At 40.3% G+C, this 21,232-nt stretch overlaps 1 protein-coding gene across 7 annotated transcripts in view; it reads right to left on the reverse strand.

Moving 5' to 3' along the window:
• ANKS1B (ankyrin repeat and sterile alpha motif domain containing 1B) overlaps positions 1-21,232 on the reverse strand; it is a 446,786-nt gene that overhangs the window by 81,396 nt on the left and 344,158 nt on the right. For 2 of the 7 annotated variants that reach the window (XM_074870832.1, XM_074870831.1), the window contains exon 1: positions 8,523-8,600. The exons of 4 other annotated variants lie outside the window; for them this stretch is intronic. The gene's annotated coding sequence lies outside the window, so the exon portion shown is untranslated. Of the gene's footprint in view, positions 1-8,522; positions 8,601-8,938; positions 9,114-21,232 lie in introns of those variants that run through there. One more of the 7 variants, XM_074870830.1, reaches the window with a different exon arrangement.

A 21,232-nucleotide genomic window follows, 5' to 3' on the forward strand; every position in this document is an offset into this window, starting at 1 on the left:
TAAAGAACCAGGAGGGAGGTGAGTGGCAGAAAAATGTAAGCTATAGCAAAAGTGCTAAATTCCACTTAATTTACACATTTGAATTGACTGTTTTCTTGCTGTTACCATCTCTTTAAGAGCTACCTGACTTGCAAAGAATTCCTACATTCCTAATAAATTAAATACTTCAGGGATGTTACTAGTTTTTAACTAGTCCCCTCACCCGCTTAGTTATGTCATCACTGCATTAGGATCAACATAACAGGGTTTTAACCAGAACAGGTTGTGGTGGCTGAAATAAGATATTCTAAAAATAAGATTTATAAAAATGTGACACATCAACCCCTAGCAATAGCAACAATACCAGATATAGCTTCTGTATAATGCATGAACACAGGATTACTTCCATGAATCAACAGTTTTGCATTAAAATATAAAATTATCATCACATACAGATAACTAAAAGTGACGATTGGTTAGAAAAGAAGAAACTTTATTTTACATGAGTATTTGTACCTCTAGTGTTATAATGAGATTACGAAGGTCAAATAATAATCCTATTACTTAAATTACATAACTCAAAATAGGGTGCATGTCAACAACACGGAAAGGCGACTGCTGTTTTGTGTTTATTCACCGCTTCTAATTCAGATTGTTTCTTTTACAGTACTTCTGAACTGCTCTTGCAAAAGAAATTTTCGTACACAAAGTCTAAGTTCTTATACCATAAGGCAAGAAAGGCATTTTTAAAAACAAATTCTATGCTATGCTTTGCAGATAAAAAGAGATTCTTCCCTTGTGAAGGTCCCTGCATAGATTACCAATCTTGGACAGCAAAGAGCAGCAATCTGGGGAATCACTTCCCAGTCTGACCAAGTTACTGTCCTCAGCTGTGTGGTCTGACTGCCACAGGGCATTACCAAGTCCTCAGGTACCACACATGTACAATGCTGCCCAACACCAACAGTCAGCAGAAGTAAGTGGTACTTTACTTGTGAAAATAATTAGGAAACTGTTTGTTCAAAAATAAAAAAGCTTTCCAGCTTTCTGTTGGTTGGAGTGGTCTTCGGTATACATAATAACAAAGAAAATATAATCTCAATGGAGTCAACTATTTAAACAGGAAAAAATTGCTTTTTTGGGGGATATGACTTGCTCTTTAGCTTGTGTTTTAAATTGCATTTATTTTTTAATAAACATTACCAATACTCTTATTACAGAAGTATAGTCCTGCAGTACTATCCTTAAATATCAAGACCAAAGCATTTCAACAAAATTTTTGACTTTGGAAGGTCACTTACTTGTATATATAGTAGAACGTGGCATATTTAATGAAAAATAGTTCAAAGGGAAACTTAACACCCTACAGCCAAGCTTTACAGATTAGGACTGCCTATCATTAGTTTCCTACTTCCACAACTGGGCATTTACAGAGAATATCAACTAGACTAATGCCTCCTCTAAAGGCACCTTTCCCTTTGAAAACCACATACTGAATTATAGAGTTTAGAGCCTAAGTTTTAGGCCGCAAAGACAGAAAATACTGCTCTTGATCTTTCCTTGTCAACATTGCGTTTTCTCTGAAGTTCTAGCCAATTAATTGGTCAATGCAAACGAATCAAGAAATAAATAAAATCACATTAAAAGATGGCATCTTTAGCAAGAGTTCATGGGGCTTCTGTCAGGTTTGGGCTCTTGTGACAGTGATAGAAATAGGAGGATGCATACTACCTTCAGAAAGGTAGGTCAGGACCCATCCAAATACTGCTTGACTGCAGTTATAACTGAATGTATTCCATTGCTTGTCCTTCTTCCTAGTATCCAGGAAGATTACTCCTGACAAAGTACGTGAGACATAATCTTCAGTCTGTTCAGTCAATGAAATCAATGGTGCTATGACAATTTATACCAGCCGAGAACCTTGTTGCAAATCTCTGAGTGCAACCCCTCAGGGTACGTGATGCTTTCTTCTCCTACCCCATGCTTCCTTGTGCGTATCATCACTGCAGAGCTACCGCTTAGTCCCAGACAGCTCTGTAAAGAACAAAAATGGTGGCAGCAAGCCTTAGACAGGTAGCAGGAATGGGCACAGCCAAGCGCTACAGGAGGAAATGGCTTATTTTATCCAGGTCAATCCCAAAGATTATCCTGTGCTGGCTGGTAGATGCTTATGAAATGAACATGATGCAGAAAACACTAAATAAATATTTGTTATTACTGTGCTGTGATCGTGGCTAATACATACACAAAGTATTTCAGGACAAGTATGGAGCTCTTTGGCAGTGTGCTGAGATGGCTGGGTGCAGACAGTAGTATAGGGAGTGGCGTTCGGAAGATCTCGCGATGTACGGAAGGAATAGCTGTAGCCCCCCTTGTTACGAGGTAAGGTGATGGATAGGCTTGTAACACTAAGGGCACACCCACGAAGGAGGTGCTTGAACGTATATATGTAAGATACGCAGTTTAATAAACGGACATTTTGTAACCACCACATTGGTGTTTGTACTGATGTCTCCGAGAAGGTTTTAACCTCCCGCGGTATTAGTCCCTGCGACCTGAGCACCACAGACATGTGGGTCGGCAGGTTTAAAGAAGCAGAGCTAATTACGACACAGTAGTTTGGAAGCGCCCAAGTCACAGCACCACACAATGACCCCCAAATCAGTATCTTGTGCTAAGGCAAAGGGCCTGTTAATCTCTCACACAGACCAAAGATACTCTTTCAAACAACCAAAATTAGAATCAATAGAATCCAAGCAGAAATTATAGTCATAATATTTAGTGCTCTTCTCATACTTTCATGCTTAAAGAAGCGCAACCTTGCAGTATTCAGACAGTCTTAAAGATTTATTGCCATTTTGCACAAGTATGTAAAAATCACATGGACAGTCAATTAATTAAATTAATAAGCAGTGGAGAAACCCATAGGAAAAGGTTAGTGCAAGAGATTTTTTTAAACCTGTGAGCACCTGTTAAACAATATTTAACTGAGAGTTTTTAAATGAAGATGAGGTTTGGAAGTCTTGTTACAGTGTGCCTCCCGTAGAGCCAGTCTTTGCTTCTGAGATACCTGAGCTGGTCATAGCATGGATTAGGATTGAGAAGTACTCACAAAGGTCTATAAAAATCCTTGAATTCTTGTTTCTTGCTAGCGCTAGGAGCAGGAACACCACCACATTCAGATTTTAAAGAAAAATACTAACTTGCATTCAGTTTTGTAATGGCTTCAGTAAAAATACAAATGAGTCATACAATACTTCCCTTAGGTTTTGCTCAAGTATTTTTCTGGGTGACAATTCACCCCAATATCCACTTACCTCTGTGGCAGTTTATAAATATTAGTACAGAATGTTGAAATTCTATGTATTTTTATTATATAGTAACAACCCAGGTGTTTCACAAACCAATCGGGTACCCATTAATAATGAGCTTTCCAGGTGACTATGCTATTAACAAAGTAACACTCTTCCTAGATTTTAGAATTACCTCTGAAAATATACCTGGAAAATAAAAGCATTAACAAAGCATGGTGATGGTGTAACAGCTCTTTGATTATGGGATCCTGAAGGAGGTAATTAAACAGTTTTTAGTAATTTTAAGTGTTTTAACTGTTTGCAAACTGACATTTACCGGGCATATTTATCTATGCAATAAGTGACATTATCTAAGACTTTATAAAACAGTAAGAAGTTGCTAGATTATTTCTACAAGCACTTTTTAAGAATCTATTTAAAATGATGAGAGTCTTAATATCAGTGTCAACGGGATAAGACGAAGCCCAAAACCAGTCAGAAGACCATGCATTACAGCAGTAAAACTTTATAATTGAAGTTATTCCTATTATATGTATACACACATACATATAGACACACATTTTAGTATTATATAATAAATCTTGATGAACACTGGAACTGACTTTTCATTTTCCTATATTAGGAATAATTATATCCAAATATTTTTGCGGCTTACCAATTTACCAGTGGCTTTTACCATCATTCACAATACTTAGAAGTAAAAAGATATTATGTGTGAAACTGAACAGATACACAAAGAAGAAAGGAACTATCTTCATTATACTCTTTGCAAAAGCTTTACTTCAAAGTATACAGAACCAGCCAAGGCAGCATACATGCAAATACCCAGACGCATTGAAGGTCTGACTCCACTCTGCAGTTTAGAGGACCAGTCAACTAAACGAAGTTTAGGTGATCATCCGCAGTCAGACAAGCAGAACAAGTGTTTATCACTTTCATGTTTCATGATGCTTAAATGTACTAAAAAACTAAGCATTTATTCTCCACTGTAGAGAAGCACTTTCTGGAAAAAAGTACTTCAAAAATTAAACAATGGACTAAAATCTGCTGTCAAATGGGTAAAACTCTCTGCTGACTTCATCTGCTATTACTGCAGCTACTATTAAATTCACTCTTTTTACAGCATCAGAACTTAAAATATTCTAAACAACAGAAAAACCTCTTTGGACATTTGCTGACTGAAGGAACCAGGACAGAATGAAGAACAAACCCACTACACGTAACAAACCTTATACAAATCACCTTGGATTTCCTGCATCAAAAAGCTGGAAAAACATAAGCAAAGAGATACATCCTTCCTTAACGCGTCCCAGTTTTGTGTTTCTAGAAAGAGCAAACTACAAAGGCAAATGCCTGGGAGAAAGAACTTCCATCTCAAGCTTTCTAAGGCCTCTTTTCCCCACCAGACACTTATTTCGGGCACTGCTGATAAGCATAGAGCATGTGTGGTACATTTATTAAAAACAGGATGGTTACAATTAGTTCTACACCAGCTGGAATGTCCAATTACTTTTTCCAAAAGAAAACCACCCTTTTTTTTGGTTGTTTGGAGAGGGATCACAGGAATAGGCCAAGCAAGAACTATGCAAGTATCGTCTGTCTTTAAGAAAGGCACTGCAAAACTCTCCAAGATGTTCCTCGGTCAACTGAGTTAGAAATATCCCACTAGTAGGAGGTTGAAGGCAGTCAGTAAGGAATGGAGGAAGACCAGAGATGGTCCTGGATTTTCTCCTTTGTGCTTGAACATTTCCATGACAAAAGAACCTGTTCCACTCTGTGATCCAAGGACAGAGATAGTCTCCAGGAGGTGTGCCAGCACTTCTCAACCCAGAATCACTGTCCTTTTATCAAGGAAGAAAGGCTCTCTCTCTGATGATTCTCCTTTGGTTAAGGTTTGTTCAACACAAGTATCATCAATCCCTTACACTAGACATAATGATTGCTATCTTCAGCTATCATGAAGTTGGGCACAAATGGCATTTGTAATGTTGCAAGATACTTCAGAGAAATTCATTGGGGGGTGACAATGTCAACAAGATCCTTTTCTTTCTTTAACACTGTGCTCAAGCTTGTCAGAGTGAATCCAGCCCAAATTTGAGGTTTTTTTTAAATGAGGAGTTTTTGGAGACAGGAAGAGGTGTTTGCTAGTTGAAGGACCTTTAGAAATCTTCTGTTGCTCCAGAGTATGTAAACAGAAAGGGAGGGAAAAAACCCCAACATCAGGTATCTCCTCTTCTTCTCCCAGACTACTGAGCAGTATATAACTCCATGTCAAAAGCAATATGACCTCTGAAACTCTCCTAAAAATGCTCCACTGTCTTTACATGTAATCCATGAACCAAGGCGATCTCTGAGAGCAATTCAAACGAGGGAGCAGAACTGTTGAGAATAAGGTATGTGAAGACCTGCATCTTTGGATCTCGGTGCTGAAAATACTCTATTTAACATGCTCAAACACACTACTGAAATTATCACATTTTGAAGCTTTTCTCCTCAAAGGGAAAAAATGCAGAAAGAACTACGGATAAAGACAGCCATTAAACTATGACAATGAAATGCTTTCCCTAGCTTGATTACCTTGTCCAAGCTAGGTTAATCTAAAGCATTACCCTTTGATACTTGGAACCAAGACTACTGCTGTAGACAAGATGGCATAGTTGGCACATGGACTAAAAGATCAAGTACAAGCAGCCCTCTGTTATTGCCCACACAAAGGGAAAAATTACATGGGATTGTGAAGAGTGCCAGGCTGGTACAATTTTCTGAAGGTGTTATTCTCCAGAATTTGACTGTGATTTCTTAAAAATAAGCTTGTAGCTCATATAACTGTGAAGACAACATTGAAAATGTGAACTAGTATAAACCAACATGTTCCCAAATGTGAAAACAATCCCAAAACGTATCTCTCAGAGTAAAAACTGTCCAGTTCATCACAACGATTGTTGATTTGGAAGACTAATCTAAATTTTCAACATTTAGTAAGCAAAGCATTGTGATAATAGGATCACCAGGAAAAAAGCCCAGTCTTACAAATATAATATAGTCATGCTTGGTATTTGGCAAACAAATAATATTGGACCCAGAATGATACCATTCACTCTCATCTCTGCTTTAACTTTAACTGCATGCAGAGCATCTCAGGACCAAGTGCCAAGAGAGCTTAAGTCCAGGACTTGGCAGTTTCTCAGTCCGCTCAAAGCGAGGTGGAAGTTTATTATTTGTGAAGAATATCATTCATTATGCCTATCACTAACATTTAACAAATAAATACAGATATCCTTACCAAAATGTCAGTTGTTCAATATTAAAACAAAGCAAAATCTGCATCCTCCTGATTGATGGAAATAAATTGAGCATTTCCAACACAGACTTCTGATTCCTCCGACATTAAAGCACCTTGCTCTTGAAATGTAAGTCAAATCATGACTGACCTGGGTCAAAGCTGCCTTCTCAAGTTCCTCAGTAACAAAACTCTTACCTAGAGCCGATCTGCTTTAGTTTCTTAGTTCAGTGCAGCCTTCTTTGACGGCAGCTTCATTGACAGCTCTGTTCCTAATTTTCACATCCTCTACCCTCCCTTTTTAACTCCATGTGCCCGCTTCCAGTTAGAAGTGTCATATCTCCCCCCACCCCCCGAAAAATACTACGAGAAAGAGCATCAGGCCCTCAGCTTTCTCAATTAATTTTGGGGTACTGCATTTAAATGCCTTCTAAGTAGAATGAATATGTATAGTATATTTTAATTTGCCTTCTTACTGGATACATGTATCTCTTCCTGACTATCACATCTCCTTTCTCCGGAAAAAAAAAAAAAAATAAAGGAGCTCACCAGTATTACAGAAAGCAGACTTTACTTTGAATACATCAGCAAGTTGTTCCAATTCTCATCTGTCAACCATCTACAAAAATTCTTGAAATGGAACTTCTGAGGTGTGTAAGGTTAAGAGGGTCTGTGAGCGACCGCACGACCACAGCTTGTATACACATTATATACACATATAAAAAGAACAGATCTCTTGGTGAACAAGTGTGGCCAGACCAAAATACATCAGCTAAAATCACTTTGAAATATTTAGGATGCCATCAGAATGGATTTTTAACTCGTTATGGTAATTACACACCATAGGATCATGGGTTTGTGCTTGGCAAACAAGCATCAACTTTACATGAATGCTAACAATTTGTATTCATATTTATTCAGGAAAAAATGTCCCCTTATCACGTAACAACCTTCCACTGAGGTTTTTATTAGCAGATTATTATATTTTATATTTTGGCATATACAGAAGATGACACAAATTGGTTCTTGATGCGCATTCAAATTAGAAGCTACTATCCATCATGCCAGGGTCTACTTTAACACTAGTTTGTAGCTCATTAGCGGAATAAGTTAGAATGTTCGTCAAGGAACCATTACGATACGTTGTATCGGTAATCCTGCCAAAGACAGACAGACAGACACTGTAGTTTTCCTCATTAATGCCGCTGCTGTTGAGAATGGTATGGAGCACACCTTGATTTTGTGCATGTGGGCATACATTGCCACTGCTCACACAGCAGAAGGAATTTTGCAAGGCACATGGCAACATGCATCTGTCCACATGCTAAAAATCCTCAGGAAAACCGTTACTGCACGTTTGCAGCAAATTGAGTTCCAAATTAAATTCTCAGGTATCATTTTTTTCTCTCCCAATACCAACACTGCCTTCTTGCCATCAGGGTGAAATAACTGTTCGTTCAGATATATTTTTCAAACGTGAACCAAAGCTGACATACCAAAGCATAAATCCTCATTCTGATCTCTACACACTTCTGCTTTTCATCCTCCCTCCCCTTTAAAAAAAAAAAAAAAAACCGCAACCGTAGCACTTCGCTCAACTAGCTTTCTTTAAATAACCGAAAGGACAGATAGCGGTGCCTCGAAGCCCAGACCTCGCTCGACAAGTTTTAGACCAGGGCACACCACGGCCAAGTTCAGAGACCTCGGAAAGCAAAGGTCTGCCGTGCGAATCCTGACACAGCCCCCCCGAAAGCGGCCGCCGCAGGCTCCGTGCGCCCTGCTACCGCTCCCCCAGGGGCGCCACACGAGTTGGGTGCCCACTTCCCCCCCCGCCCCCAACTCCCGAGATCAATCACTGCTCGGGAGGGCACGGAGGGAGCACTCCGGGGCGGGCAGGGCTGCCCGCGGCGCCTTCCTCCCCCTGCCACGCCGGCCCGGTGAAAACTCACCAAGCCAAGAGCACCGGCTCCGTCAGGCGGCTGAAACTCCGGCCGCCCCGCCGCCCACCGCTGACCCGCCGCCGCCTCCCCGCCGACCCCCGCCCGCCCCGGGAGCTCGGCGCCCCGCAGCGCCGCCGGGCGGGAGCCGGAGCCGCCGCCGCCGCCCGCCCCAGCGCCGAGGCGAGGGCTGACATAATCCTGCGAAAGCGGCAACCGCAGGCGCCGCCGGCTCCCGCCCGCCCCCCGGGGTCCGCTGCCGGCGCTTCCCCTCTCGCGGGGGCGGTGGGGGGGGGGGGGGGCGCGCCGTGACCCCGGCCCCCGCTCCGGGCTGCGCGGCGGGGCGGGGGCGGCGCCCGGTGGTCCCGTGCCCGGCCCCCCGCGCGCGCCCGGGGCTCGCCCAGCCCTCCCCTGCCCCCCGGTCTCACCTAGGAGCGGCGGCGGCGGCGGCGGGCTGAGCTGCCGAGCCCGGCGGGGGCGGGGAGGGAGGGGGCCCCGACGTCTGCTCCGCAACCGCTACCCCTCCGCGCTGAGCATCTTCCCCGCGCCCCGCGGTGAGTCAGGCAGGGAGAGCGCCGCGGAGCCGCGCACACCGGAGCCCCCGCCGCCCTCCCCGTCCAGCCACCGCCGCGCGCGCGCCGCCGCCCCCCCCCCCCCGCCTTCCGCGGGGGCGCGCGCGCGCGCTCCGGGCCGCGCTGCCCGCGGCGTGAGGGGGGCGGGGCGCGGGGAAGCGCGGAGCGGGGCGGGGGCGCGCGCGCGCTCACCGCGGCTCGGTGCGGTGCCGGCGCCGCGCGGGCTGCGGCGGGCGGGAGCTGCCGCGGCGCCTCCCCTCTGCCCCCGCCGTTACTATGGATATGGGCCCTGCCTCTCCTCCGCGCCCACCCGCGCAGGCGGGCCGGCAGCGCGGCGGGGCGCTCCCGGAGGGCGCCGCTGCCCCGGGCTTGGCGCGGGCCGCGGTGCGGTGCGGGGCCGGGGCGTCTCGGGGCCGCGGGAGCCGGCAGCGAAACTCTGTCCCCGCCGCCGGCTGGCGGACACCTTCTCGTGCTCCCTCGGCAAAACCACTTTTTTAAAAATTTTTTTTAAACATTGGTGTCTAAATAAATCTTAGCAGAGCTTGAATTCCTGCGTTAATACGGGCAAATAGGCATCCCACGGGATTGTTTACTTCAGTAACTGCATCCCATTAAGCAGCGCCGGCGCTGTCTAATAAGGGAAATAAAATATAAAAGATAACGCCCCTGTAATTTAACTTTACAAAATGTCAGAGGACAGAGTTGCACTTTCAGTCCCCCATGGCGGCTCTTATCTGCTTTGCCGAGGAAGTTACACATTTGATGGCGGAGCACATTACCTGACAACCTCAGCAGGCGGGGGCTGGAAGAAACGTTTTACCAAGTCAAAAAAATTTAACTCTGTTACCGCAGGTAAAGTGATCGGCAGTATACGGTTTCTAACGCAGGCTGCATTTCTCTTGCCCGCTCCCAGCAGGCCTATCCAAGATGCCAGCTGGGCAGGTGCCCCAGGCCCTGATCCTGCCTTTGGGGCTACCAAGTCTCAAGGAGAACTGTCTTTTCCATCTTCCGTGGAACAAAAGGCTTAATAAAAAAGTGAAAGAAAAATTGTCACTCTCTAGGCACAGTTTTACACAGCCAATTCACAGTCATTTTCAGCCTCTGCAAGAGGGAGAACACAGATGAATGATATAGAAGCTGCAGACCCAGTACACTGGCAAGCCAAACTTTCCAGACACACATACAAGTCCATAGTCTAAATTTCTCAGAGACCTCACACTGAATAAACGCAGAAACCTAATTCACTAGCCCTTTTGTTTGGCATGTCCAACGGCGTGTGCTTATATAGAATTTCAAGCATAGATGGCTTTGAGCACCAAAATAAATCCTATTTGAGGCTCTGAGTGTATGTCCCTCAGAGCATTAATTAGGTCTTAAACTAGTGCTAAGCTGCATTTTTTCAAAAGTAAATCTTTCAAGAAGTAAATTATCATATTCAGAAATGGTTCTCTTGGTTATAAACAGCATTGTTCTCTACAAAAAGCACTGCTGTCGCACACACAGAGCCACTGAGCTCAGTGATGTGTAACTGGGGTTGTTTAGTCTGGAGAAGAGGAGGCTGAGGGGAGACCTCATCGCCCTCTACAGCTACCTGAAAGGAGGTTGCAGAGAGCTGGGGATGAGTCTCTTTAACCAAGTAACAAGCGATAGGACAAGAGGGAATGGCCTCAAGTTGCACCAAGGAAGGTTTAGACTGGATATTAGGAAGTATTTCTTTCCAGAAGGGGTTGTTAGGCGTTGGAATGGGCTGCCCAGGGAGGTGGTGGAGAACCCATCCCTGGAGGTGTTTAAGAGTCAAGTTGACATAGCACTGAGGGATATGGTGTAGTTGGGATCTGTCAGTGCTAGGTTAACGGTTGGACTGGATGATCTTCAAGGTCCCTTCCAACCTTGATGATTCTGTGATTCTGTGGGTCACCTGGTTTGACTCAACTCAACCCCAACATAGTGCTGACTTTGATTGCACTAATACGTCTGAGTAAAACTAGCACTAGTTTTTCTATAAATTCCTAAGAGCAACTGTTGATTATTTAAGATTAAGAGTTGAAAGGGATGTTTAAAGTAGTAATGCAAGCTCCTAGAGATACATTTTTCTGCAGCATAACTGATTTTAGTTAGTTACGCCTGCCAAATTAATATCAGGGAACCCGAAGCATTAATTCAAAAGATCATCTTAGGATAAGGTTTGGAAAGTTATTTTGATTTGAACTGAATACTTTCTGCTTCTTCCCACAGCTCCGGTTTTTCAATAAAATCTTACAGATGCAGTCTGTTGTTTATATAGATTTGATGTAGCCCATACGGAGAAGGACTGAACAGAATACAAAAGTGTATTTTCATCCCGAATCAGGAGAAAACATAAACATTTTGCAATGTTTCCTGAATAGAATTCCAAAGATTTAGACTGTAAATATGAAAATGATGATTTCAAAGCATTTTTTTGCATCTTTTCAAAACAGGTTAATGCAGTATAAAATATTACATCTAAATTGTCAGTGTCTTTTCTGACATAAGCTGGTCCTTTCAGAACAGACATTTTGGCAGTATTTTCTTAAAATGTCTAATGATGGTTATGGATTTGTCTAAACTTTTCCAATACCTTGGATCTCCACATCTCTACCCCTTCAGCTAACAAGACTTTCTGCACAGTTCCAACTCACTTTGTTCTGGATTTTGTTATCTGCCTTTGTAAATTGAAATCAGATCTTTAGTATAGGTGGTATGTGATCCATTAACTGCTTTCTCAGTTAGGAGCAATACTTTAATGGAATTGCTAAGCCAGAAGAGGAACAAGTTAAGGATGTCAGCGTGAGCCCGGTGGGATGATGGCAGAGCGTGGTAGAAGTGCCAGCCATTTTCTATACCTGCCATAAACTTCATTACTTCCACTGATTGTAACGTATTGCAGACTATAGCAGCTCTGCATGAAGGAAGCAAGTGTGTAACAACTAGCAAGTCCTAGGAAAGGATGAAGATTTCTAGCAAGATGGTGAAAAGAAGGGCATCTTTAGAAATTTAGAAGCTTGGTGAGGAGGCAAATGTGAACCCAGATTGTTGTACTAGTTTGACAGGGAAGATCTGCACGATTTCAGCACAAGGTACATCTCTCATTCAGTCACTCTCACCTTCATCCTGCCTGGTTGCCTTTCCAGCAGACAGCTCTTTCTCTAAGGTCTGACCCCCTGTAGCTGAGTAGGTGTCATGGCTGTGTCAGCGGTGAGTGAGACATATCTGCACCTGCATGCTGTCATCAGCTGAGACAGTTGTACCTGATGTTCTCACTCTGCTCTTGTTTTGGAATTGAAGAGAAGGCTGGCTACTGTGCATCCTGACAGGACCAGATAAGTAAAGATAAAAATAAATGAAGTGCTGGACCATTCACCTCTGTCATAGCAGGAATGTACATTAGGGTACTTCACAGTCTGTTCTGTCAGAGAGATCTGTTACTATAAAGAGAAAAATGTTGCCTCCCTCATGGCTACGAACCGGCCATTTTGTCAGTTAACTTTCTTGTGGATGTTACAGGTTGGGCAGAAGTGGAGTGTGAGAAGCGGGACTGTTGACAGGCTGTGGTCCTGGTTTGAGGGCTGTGTGGGCCACTGTGTGGTAAATGCCTTTTCCTGAAGGCCAATGAACAACTTATTTTAGTAATGGGGATCTAGCCAGAATGGACAGGGATCCATTTAATGAGTTTTAGCAAATACTTTTCAAAGCTCCAAAATCTTAGATGTGTATGTTGAAGCCAAACTCTGTCAGTGATGGTATGGGTGGATTTGATCAGATCAGAAATGGAATTTTCTTTAAAATTCCCCTGTGTTTTTCATTGAACTGAGCAGCAAAGTATGCTGATGGGCTGATCACAGCGATCAAAGCTTGATCCGACACTTCATTTATCTGTATATCTGTAGATCACTATCAGGAGCTGCTCTGGTGGCCATGATTCTCCTTGTAAGGAATTAGGCAGCCTGCTTCTCTTTTACAGCAACAGGACAATCCTGTTAAATTGTTTGTTCTTCCGAATGACTTCAGAATTTTTTGGGTGCCATTATGCATTCCTGCAAGCTTCATCCGTTGTGGTTGATTTGTGGACCTGGTTCTCTTAGCTGATGTGATGCTAGAGGGAAACCTGTAAGTCCTAAAAGCTGGAGAACAGTAGACACTATGCGATTCTCCTAACCTGGCAGTGGCTTAGGCTGAGCAGCAGGGATTCAACTGGGGTGTGTTCAATAATTTCAGACGAGCAGGGCTAGTTGTTAACTACCCTCATGGGAAAAGACTACCATTATCATATTTGCCTGAATCAAAAAAAATATGACCAGAAGGGTATTATGATGACGAAGTCTCCATTCCTAGAGAATGTCTGGATCTGTTTTCCTACACTTGTATTTATATCGATATGTAACTTAAACTTTGGGGCATTTTTCATTATTGTGGAAACCACTTGTAGGCGGAAACATCCATGACTACAGACACTAGACCTGAGTCACCTTCATGTGAAAGTAACAGAAATGTCTTATACAAATGAGATTTCAGAAACTGGAGGGCTAGATTATTTCTGGAAAAAGGATCATCTTAATCAATAGCATAAATGATGATTTTAAATAAAGAAGCCGGTTACTGCATCCACAGAGTTAATTACATCTCAGATTTCCCAGGCTCAAACCATGGGTGTCACCACACTGCTCTTTGACAAGCAAATCAAAGTAGACCTAGATTTTTAACAAAATGGCTCCTAACAATTATTTTTCCTACTGTCAAACAACGTTACACATGTTTTCAGGGAAAATGAAATCAGTTGAAACAAAGGGAGGAAATTTGTTTTCTACTTAAAATTCATTGTTAGTAAACCATTAACTTCATACTTGGAATTTTTAGTCATAGAAAATTATTGCCCATTAGCACTAAAGTTTATTTCTGAAAATAAGTTGAAGTAGCTTCTTTTTAGTAAAATGTAAAACTATTATATCCTGATTGTTCAAATAACTTCTGCAAAAGTTTGTGATATTTCTTTTTCTTTCAACAGAGCTGAAAAGTTCTGTGTTATAACAACTTGACTTTGTTAGAGATAAGTATTTGCTAATTTGAACTGCTTTGCTGATATCCATACCCTTACTGATTGATACTCTAGAATCTAGAAAGCCAGAGCAAGATAAAATTAATTCTTGTTTTCAAGTAGGGAAGTGATCTTTAATAAGAAACAAGATAAAATTATTTAAAAGATTTAACAGGACTGCTTTTACAATCCTTTCTCAGAGCCAAATAAATTGATTTTGAATTTCCTGAATAGGGACTGAACAGATTGACTCCATAACAGGTTATTATAAGTACACATAAACATAATAATATTCAGATATTGAGGTAAAATAATCGTTTAGGCATGTTTACTGAGCAAGCAACATCATAGTGTGAATCCAATAGATAAACAAAAAACGTATTAGAAATTCTTACTAGTAAATTATACTGTCTGAAATGAGATGCCAAAAGACCCCATTGCTGGTTAAGGGTGAGCATAGAGGCGAGAAGGATGCAGGGGAGAGGGAGAGCTGCAAACAAGTCACAGGAGTCTGTTACTGGAGTTATGTGCTGTGCATGGTCCTTAAAGGAAGTTAAGCACTCAATGAAGACTATGCACTTGGTAAAATATATGCACATAATTCTCATGATATATTTAACTTGACAGAGACTGTAACACTTCCAACAGTGCTGTAACAAATCAGGACAAAGGGAATACACTAACTGAAGATAGATGAAGAATCTGTGTTGGCTTGGATAAGAAGCAGGGACTTAAGTTTAAAGTGGGGAAGAGAAAGGAAGTTGTCATCTTTTGAACACAGAAAGCTAACAGAATGCTGTTTTAAGCAGGGAAGTCTCATGGGGAATTTACTGCCAGTCCTGCAAGCCGGCTTTATTTTCAGCTCTGGGTCAGCACTCAGAGGATGGGATCTTGCTGTATAGGTCAAACACTTCTGATAGCTTAAATATCCTAGAAGAGAAAAGTTAAGAACTAGAAAGAAATCTAGCTATTATACTAAAACCAGAGTTGTCTTTATACATTTCTTTTAATTCCAGTTTCATAATTAGAAGGTCAATGCCTATGCTTCAGAATAATTCAGAATTAATTTTGATTTTTATTCTTAAAATTGTCCAATGTTGGAGAGAAATCCAAAGAAGCTCATAAATTTGGGCTATACAGTCTCTTTGGAAATAGCAAGTCCAAATAAAATTGTGTGAGCATGCAGTTATTGTGGGACCCATACTCCATAACTGGAGCTATCTTCTGGAACCACTGGAGTCTCTGCAGGGGCTGGTGCTGGAGTGTTTGGGGAGGAATTCTCACTGGCAAACACAGGTTATGCTCTTTTTTATTCTGGGACAAAGTCACAGATCTATAAAAAAATTAAACATCAATCAAAGAAGAAATTTACTATCTGAAGATCACCTGAATGGGCAACTAGAGATGTCTTGTTCATAACAGGCTCACACAGCACTTGGTTCTTGCTTGCTGAGAACTAGATAGTACCTGGAGTGCCAAAGGAATGGAGTAACTACAAACCACCTTAATCTGCCTTTGAATAAGGTGTCAGGAAATGAGCTGGGCAATTGCTGACAGTGGTGGTGGTTATAAACATGGAATATTTGTGAAGATAGTTTCTCTGAGAGCAGAAGGCAGCACAAGGGAGTCCCTGAGATAGTACAGATTTGAAGTTTTTATTTTTTGTTTATGTCACTGAAAGGACCCCAGAAGTGAGGAGGCTTTGCAACCCAAATGGATGCAAAAAAGATACAAAAATAGTTTCTAAAAGATCGTATAGAATCTAGTTTGAAGCATCTTTAATTTTCCATATGGAATATCCATGAGTATAAAGTATAATCTGGTTTCATGTAGGTTAATGATTCTTGAAATCTTTAAAAGAAACAGAAATTTAGGAAAAGTACACAGATCTATTTTATTCTTGTGACCACAATGGTTATTCCACCTTTGACTAACTAGAAAAGAAGATAAAGATATGAGTGAACAGATATAATCTAATGTGTGATCAGAAAGCAAAGCAATGAAAAAGAGTGAAAATCTGCTGTTAATCCTAAGAAATGTATAAAGTGGAACATTACCTCAGAATTGTAGAACAGAATATTTGCTTCCTAGTAAACAGATAACTAAACAGGGACCTATGAAGCTGAATGTATGTGAATGTTAGCGTGCATGGTTTTGTTGGGAGAGGGGAAGCTATAATGGAGTATTGAACTGAACTAAGGAGATACCTGGCTCAGCCAGTTGGTGGTCTTCATGTAGAAAAAGAAAGCATAAAATCATAAAAGTTGTTTTGTTCTATTATTTTTTTCTGTAAATGTACTATTTTTAAAACTTGCAAGTCACAGAGGAAAGAATAAATGGTTCACAGAGACTTGGAGAGAGAAGGCTAGTTGAGAAAATTAATTTTGAGCTGGACAGTATAGTTGGTCCGAAAATACCATGAGATGATCAGCTTTGAAGAGAAAGGAAACTTTTCTTGACTTTAGAAATGCATGCATATGCATACAGAATGTATATCAACCCTAAATATATGGCTTCAAATGTATATTTAATGGCACTGTAAGATGCATATGCATGTTTAAAAAAAAATCTGAATACTGAATATTGTTATTGGTGTCAAAGGCCATGCTGCAAATAATGACTGTATTGTAATGGTGGCCATAATATATTTGCACTATTCAAATATTAGATATGAACGGCCTATTTCTGAGACTCTGCAATGTAAATTTTGTCAATATATTATTAACAGATTGATAGATGGATTATAAAGTAGAGTGATTAGAAAAGAGTCAGAAGAGAATGAAAAGATACACAGTGTCATTAATAGGTAGCCTATTTGGATATCCTGATTTATTTACAGATGTAGTTTCTTCACAATTAACATGTTCCATTAAAAGTACTGAATTTTCATTTGGAAAATCTAGTTGAAGCATTTCTTCCTGTAATGGTGTGTTTTGAACAAGGAAGACAAAATGAAAGATTCCATTTGAATAACCTTTTTTTTTCCAAATCAAAAAAACATTGACTATCTTTCCAAAGCAGTGACTTTTCTCATGGGATCTATAATTAAGATTTCTATGTTTTCCTGGAAGGCTAGAGTCCCTCAAGGTCTGTCTTTCACTACAGTATGAGATTCCTTCTGAACAAGTACCATGGTGAATCAGAGGAGTCTCTAGACTACAGACTATTACAAAATATGACTATGAAGACTGATCCCACATGAAAACGAATGCAGTAGGCTTTTAAACTACAATGCTACTGTTTTGTTTTGACTGAAAATTCAGAACAAACATCTGGCTATATCCAAATTAAAGTTTTTCAGAACATTTTCTCCATTAAATATTTTGTGATTCCAGTTTCTTGCCATGAATCAGCTAAAACACATTTTAAAGTTATTAGAATATTCACTGGATGAAACATCTTTATTTTTATTATTTTAAGAAAAAAATTATTCAAATTTTGGGAAATAATCAAAGACGAAATATACATTGTAAAAAATACAAAACCGGATTAATGATTTAGAAAATTCCTATCTTTTAGGGCCAGAGGGGATTGCTACATAATAAATGCAACGCAAAGGTATTATGACCTTTAATTCTCTCCCCAGGATCAAATATAAATTGATCCTATGTTAATATTTCACAATGCTGCAAAAGAGAGAGGTGTTATTTTTATGTATTGAGATACTGGAATGTCATACCATAAGCCAATTTGTGGCAAAGGGGATGATCTAAGGAACCTTCCTCCAATCATGGGAACACTTGTATGCAAGAAGGGTGATGATATACACACTCCTCCTAGACTCATCAGAACAACATCAGCCCTTGCTGTTCTGTGGTTACACCTGACTGACGTGAGTAAGCCACAGGAGAGAGAATTTCAGGACTCTTCTGGCTGCTGCCCCTCTTAACATCACTCTTAATTTTTCCCTTAAATTGGCCTTTTCCTCCTCCTTGTTTGTAGGGTTCCCTTTAGGCTCCGATGTTATTTTTCATTCACTCTGGAAAAGCACAACCTAAATACTGAGCAAGATGGCTATGCTGTACTTGACAGTGATTAAAGATCACAGAATTGTCAAGGGACACAGTATTTAAAAGGATGTGCTCTGGCCAAGGAAGCTGGGTAGACTGTAGCTGAACGGAGATGTTTGGGAAATAAGATCTATGTGGAATTATAGAGTTAAGCAAGTGCCATCCGGAGGAAAATGACATAACAGGAACTGTCTACAAATAATTAAAGGCATGTCATAAAGTAGGCCATCTTTTGGATTAATCAAAGAAGACCGAGGAACTCATTTAACATGTAGAAGGGAAAATCTAGGTTACACATTAGGAAGGACTGTATAATATCTAAACAAATAAGAGTTCATATACAAAACAGAGTGTGCCATCACTAGCTTAAAGTGAAAAACTGTTCAAGAAGTCTTTAATTTCTTGGGGTGATTTAGAAATAATTAAATAAACCCTGTGGTTTTATAAGAGAAAATATCAGGTGACCCCTAGAGGTCATCTCAAGCCCAAGCAACTCTGTAGCTACAATAACCTACAGCTTTTGTTAAAAGGCAACAAAAATGTAAGACTGATTTGCATTTTGAATTGTATACAATTATACTGTATTTTAACCACTCTCTAGGTACTTTAGACATTTACCACTACGCGTGCAAAACATTCATTTTCATAACTGTTTTGCTTCAAATACTGTTAAATTAAGGACCTTAGTGTAACCTTACCATATAAACAGGAAATGGTGATTTATGGGCATGAGTGAATGAAAAGCAGACTGAAAAGCCAGATAATGAAGGAATACATTTGGGTTTGTACATTACAACTTTTGCAAGGCCGTACAAATTAAATAAAAATTGCTATAACATTGAATTGTGCATGATAATGACTGCTTAGTCCCCAGTCTTGTAATATGCATTGCAGTGAGACAGTCACCTCCAGTATACTGCAAAGCCCTGGCAACTGGCATTGGATGTTGCATATTTTCATCCATTAAAAGAGATTTCTAAGAAATTACTTTTTCCCCACTTCCATTTCACACTCTTTTCTTTGGAGATCTTATGAATTTCTTTCTCATTTCCAGTGAGTTTTTGTGGACAATGGGAATACACATTTTTCTTTTTAAATGCTGCCTGTTCCTCCCAAATATGTATTGGTCAGTGACAATTTTAGCAATCACATTTTTGTCAAGGTAAAATCTTGTGAATGCTTCAACTCATCATTTTTAAATAACATTCATAATTATACAAATTACTTCTTGAATTTGGTATAGTATTAACTTCAAAGGCCAAGAGGGCTGTTAATTAGCTGTTAATTAAATCCGAAGGTCTGATAGTTCTTATGAATATGGTTCTAGTATTACATCAGCACTCCATGGCGCACATGGCAGCAGGAATGTAGAAAGGGCCTCAATGACAAAAATCTGTCAGGGGATGAAGATGTGACATAATTCTCTATCTGTTCATTTGTGACAGGGCAAATGGACATATTGGAGGGTGGAATTTTTAGAAAATGGATTTGACTGCCTGGAAGGAGACATAAGCAAGGCATCCAGGTTAATTCAGATTTTTGTTATCAAAATTCTGCCAGATGATAAAGTATCCTCCCTACAATTAGAAAGAAAATAGGAGTTTAGCTGGCTGTATGACTTACTTTGATTCACCTGTTTCATGCCAGTTTTTAATGATACCAGTATCTATATTAATGACATTAGTACATAACAAACTGCAAACTCCAAGTATAAGCACAGGAAAATGTAACTCTGGTAACCCATCTTTCTGGGCAGTTTAGTTTGAAGATTTTTGATTCAACAGCCTGCAATCTACCCACACCTTTGTGGTCCAATAGAGCATCACCTATGGCAGTCAAAAGGGTTTGAGTTCCTTTTTGTAAAAGTTTTTCTCAGCTGTTCCGTTGCTTTTGTGATGTTTCAGGCAGAGTGGGGCAATATACCAGCAAGCTTGAGCCTGTTCCTGAATGGATACTGGCTTTGTTGTGCTCATCTGAATCTGGACATGCCAGAAGGAAACCCTGCTTCATTTTTTTTCCCCATCAGTAATGCATAATTTTGATAGCTATTTTTTCATTAGAATATGGGAAGATGCACTGGTTACGATTATCATCTTCACGTATGAATCTATAATAGCAATAGCAGGTGGTGATAATGAAACAAGAGCTTTCAGGGTGTCAGAAAAGGTAGCTCTGGGATAATCAGCATTTTGAATTTGTTTTCCAATCTAGAGCATGAAATCAAGCTGCGTCTGTTTACCATTGATACAGGCAGTTTTGTTGTTGATAAATAAATATAATGTGTATAACCTTTTGCAGCATTTAAATAATGGATATATTAACTGGTATTTACTCAAGTAAAGCATCGTGTCTTATAAAATAAATGACATTTTTTAGAGGCCAAATCACTGAAGTCAATTATAACATGAAATCAGTTTTAACAATATATTTACTTCTACTAAAATAACCTAACAAAAGACAAACATATTGAGCTCAAATAGAAAATCTTAATGACATTGGTATTATTTGCAAATTTAGAACCAATTTTTTCTCTTTCTTTTTCACAATACCTTGCATTTTTGCCACATGCACACCACTACAGATCTCAGGAAATAAAGAATAATGGAATTACAGAACAGAATAAAATTACTCTTTACCAATCTAGAATGTAGCATAGTGATTAAAGCAAGTGGGCCATGCCACTGGAGCAACCTGCCACAACTATAAAATTATTCAAAAGCAAAACATTTTTCTTAAGTCTGAGCCTAGAGAGGAACAGAGTCTTCCTGGATAAAAATAGAGGGGAAAATATGCTAATAGCTCAGTAAAGATACTCAGTGTGGTTTTGGTAGACAATTAAGGTGAAGAAAACTTGTTTCTGCAAAAACTGCTTATTTTCTTTTTAGCTTTTCTTCAGAAGTTACGTCTCTCTTGGGATTTATGTAGAAATTAATTCAGCTTTTCTATTTTTGTATGCCATTTTATAAAAACACAAACTGTTGTGTTATCTGTAATTGTTTTTTGCTATCTGCTGTTGTGTAATCAACAGTGGATAATCAATGTCTCTAATTTTTCTCTTCCCTATGTTAGGAGCAGCTGAATAGTGAT

Source organism: Strix uralensis, chromosome 5 (assembly GCF_047716275.1).
Source record: "Strix uralensis isolate ZFMK-TIS-50842 chromosome 5, bStrUra1, whole genome shotgun sequence".
NCBI lineage: Eukaryota > Metazoa > Chordata > Aves > Strigiformes > Strigidae > Strix > Strix uralensis.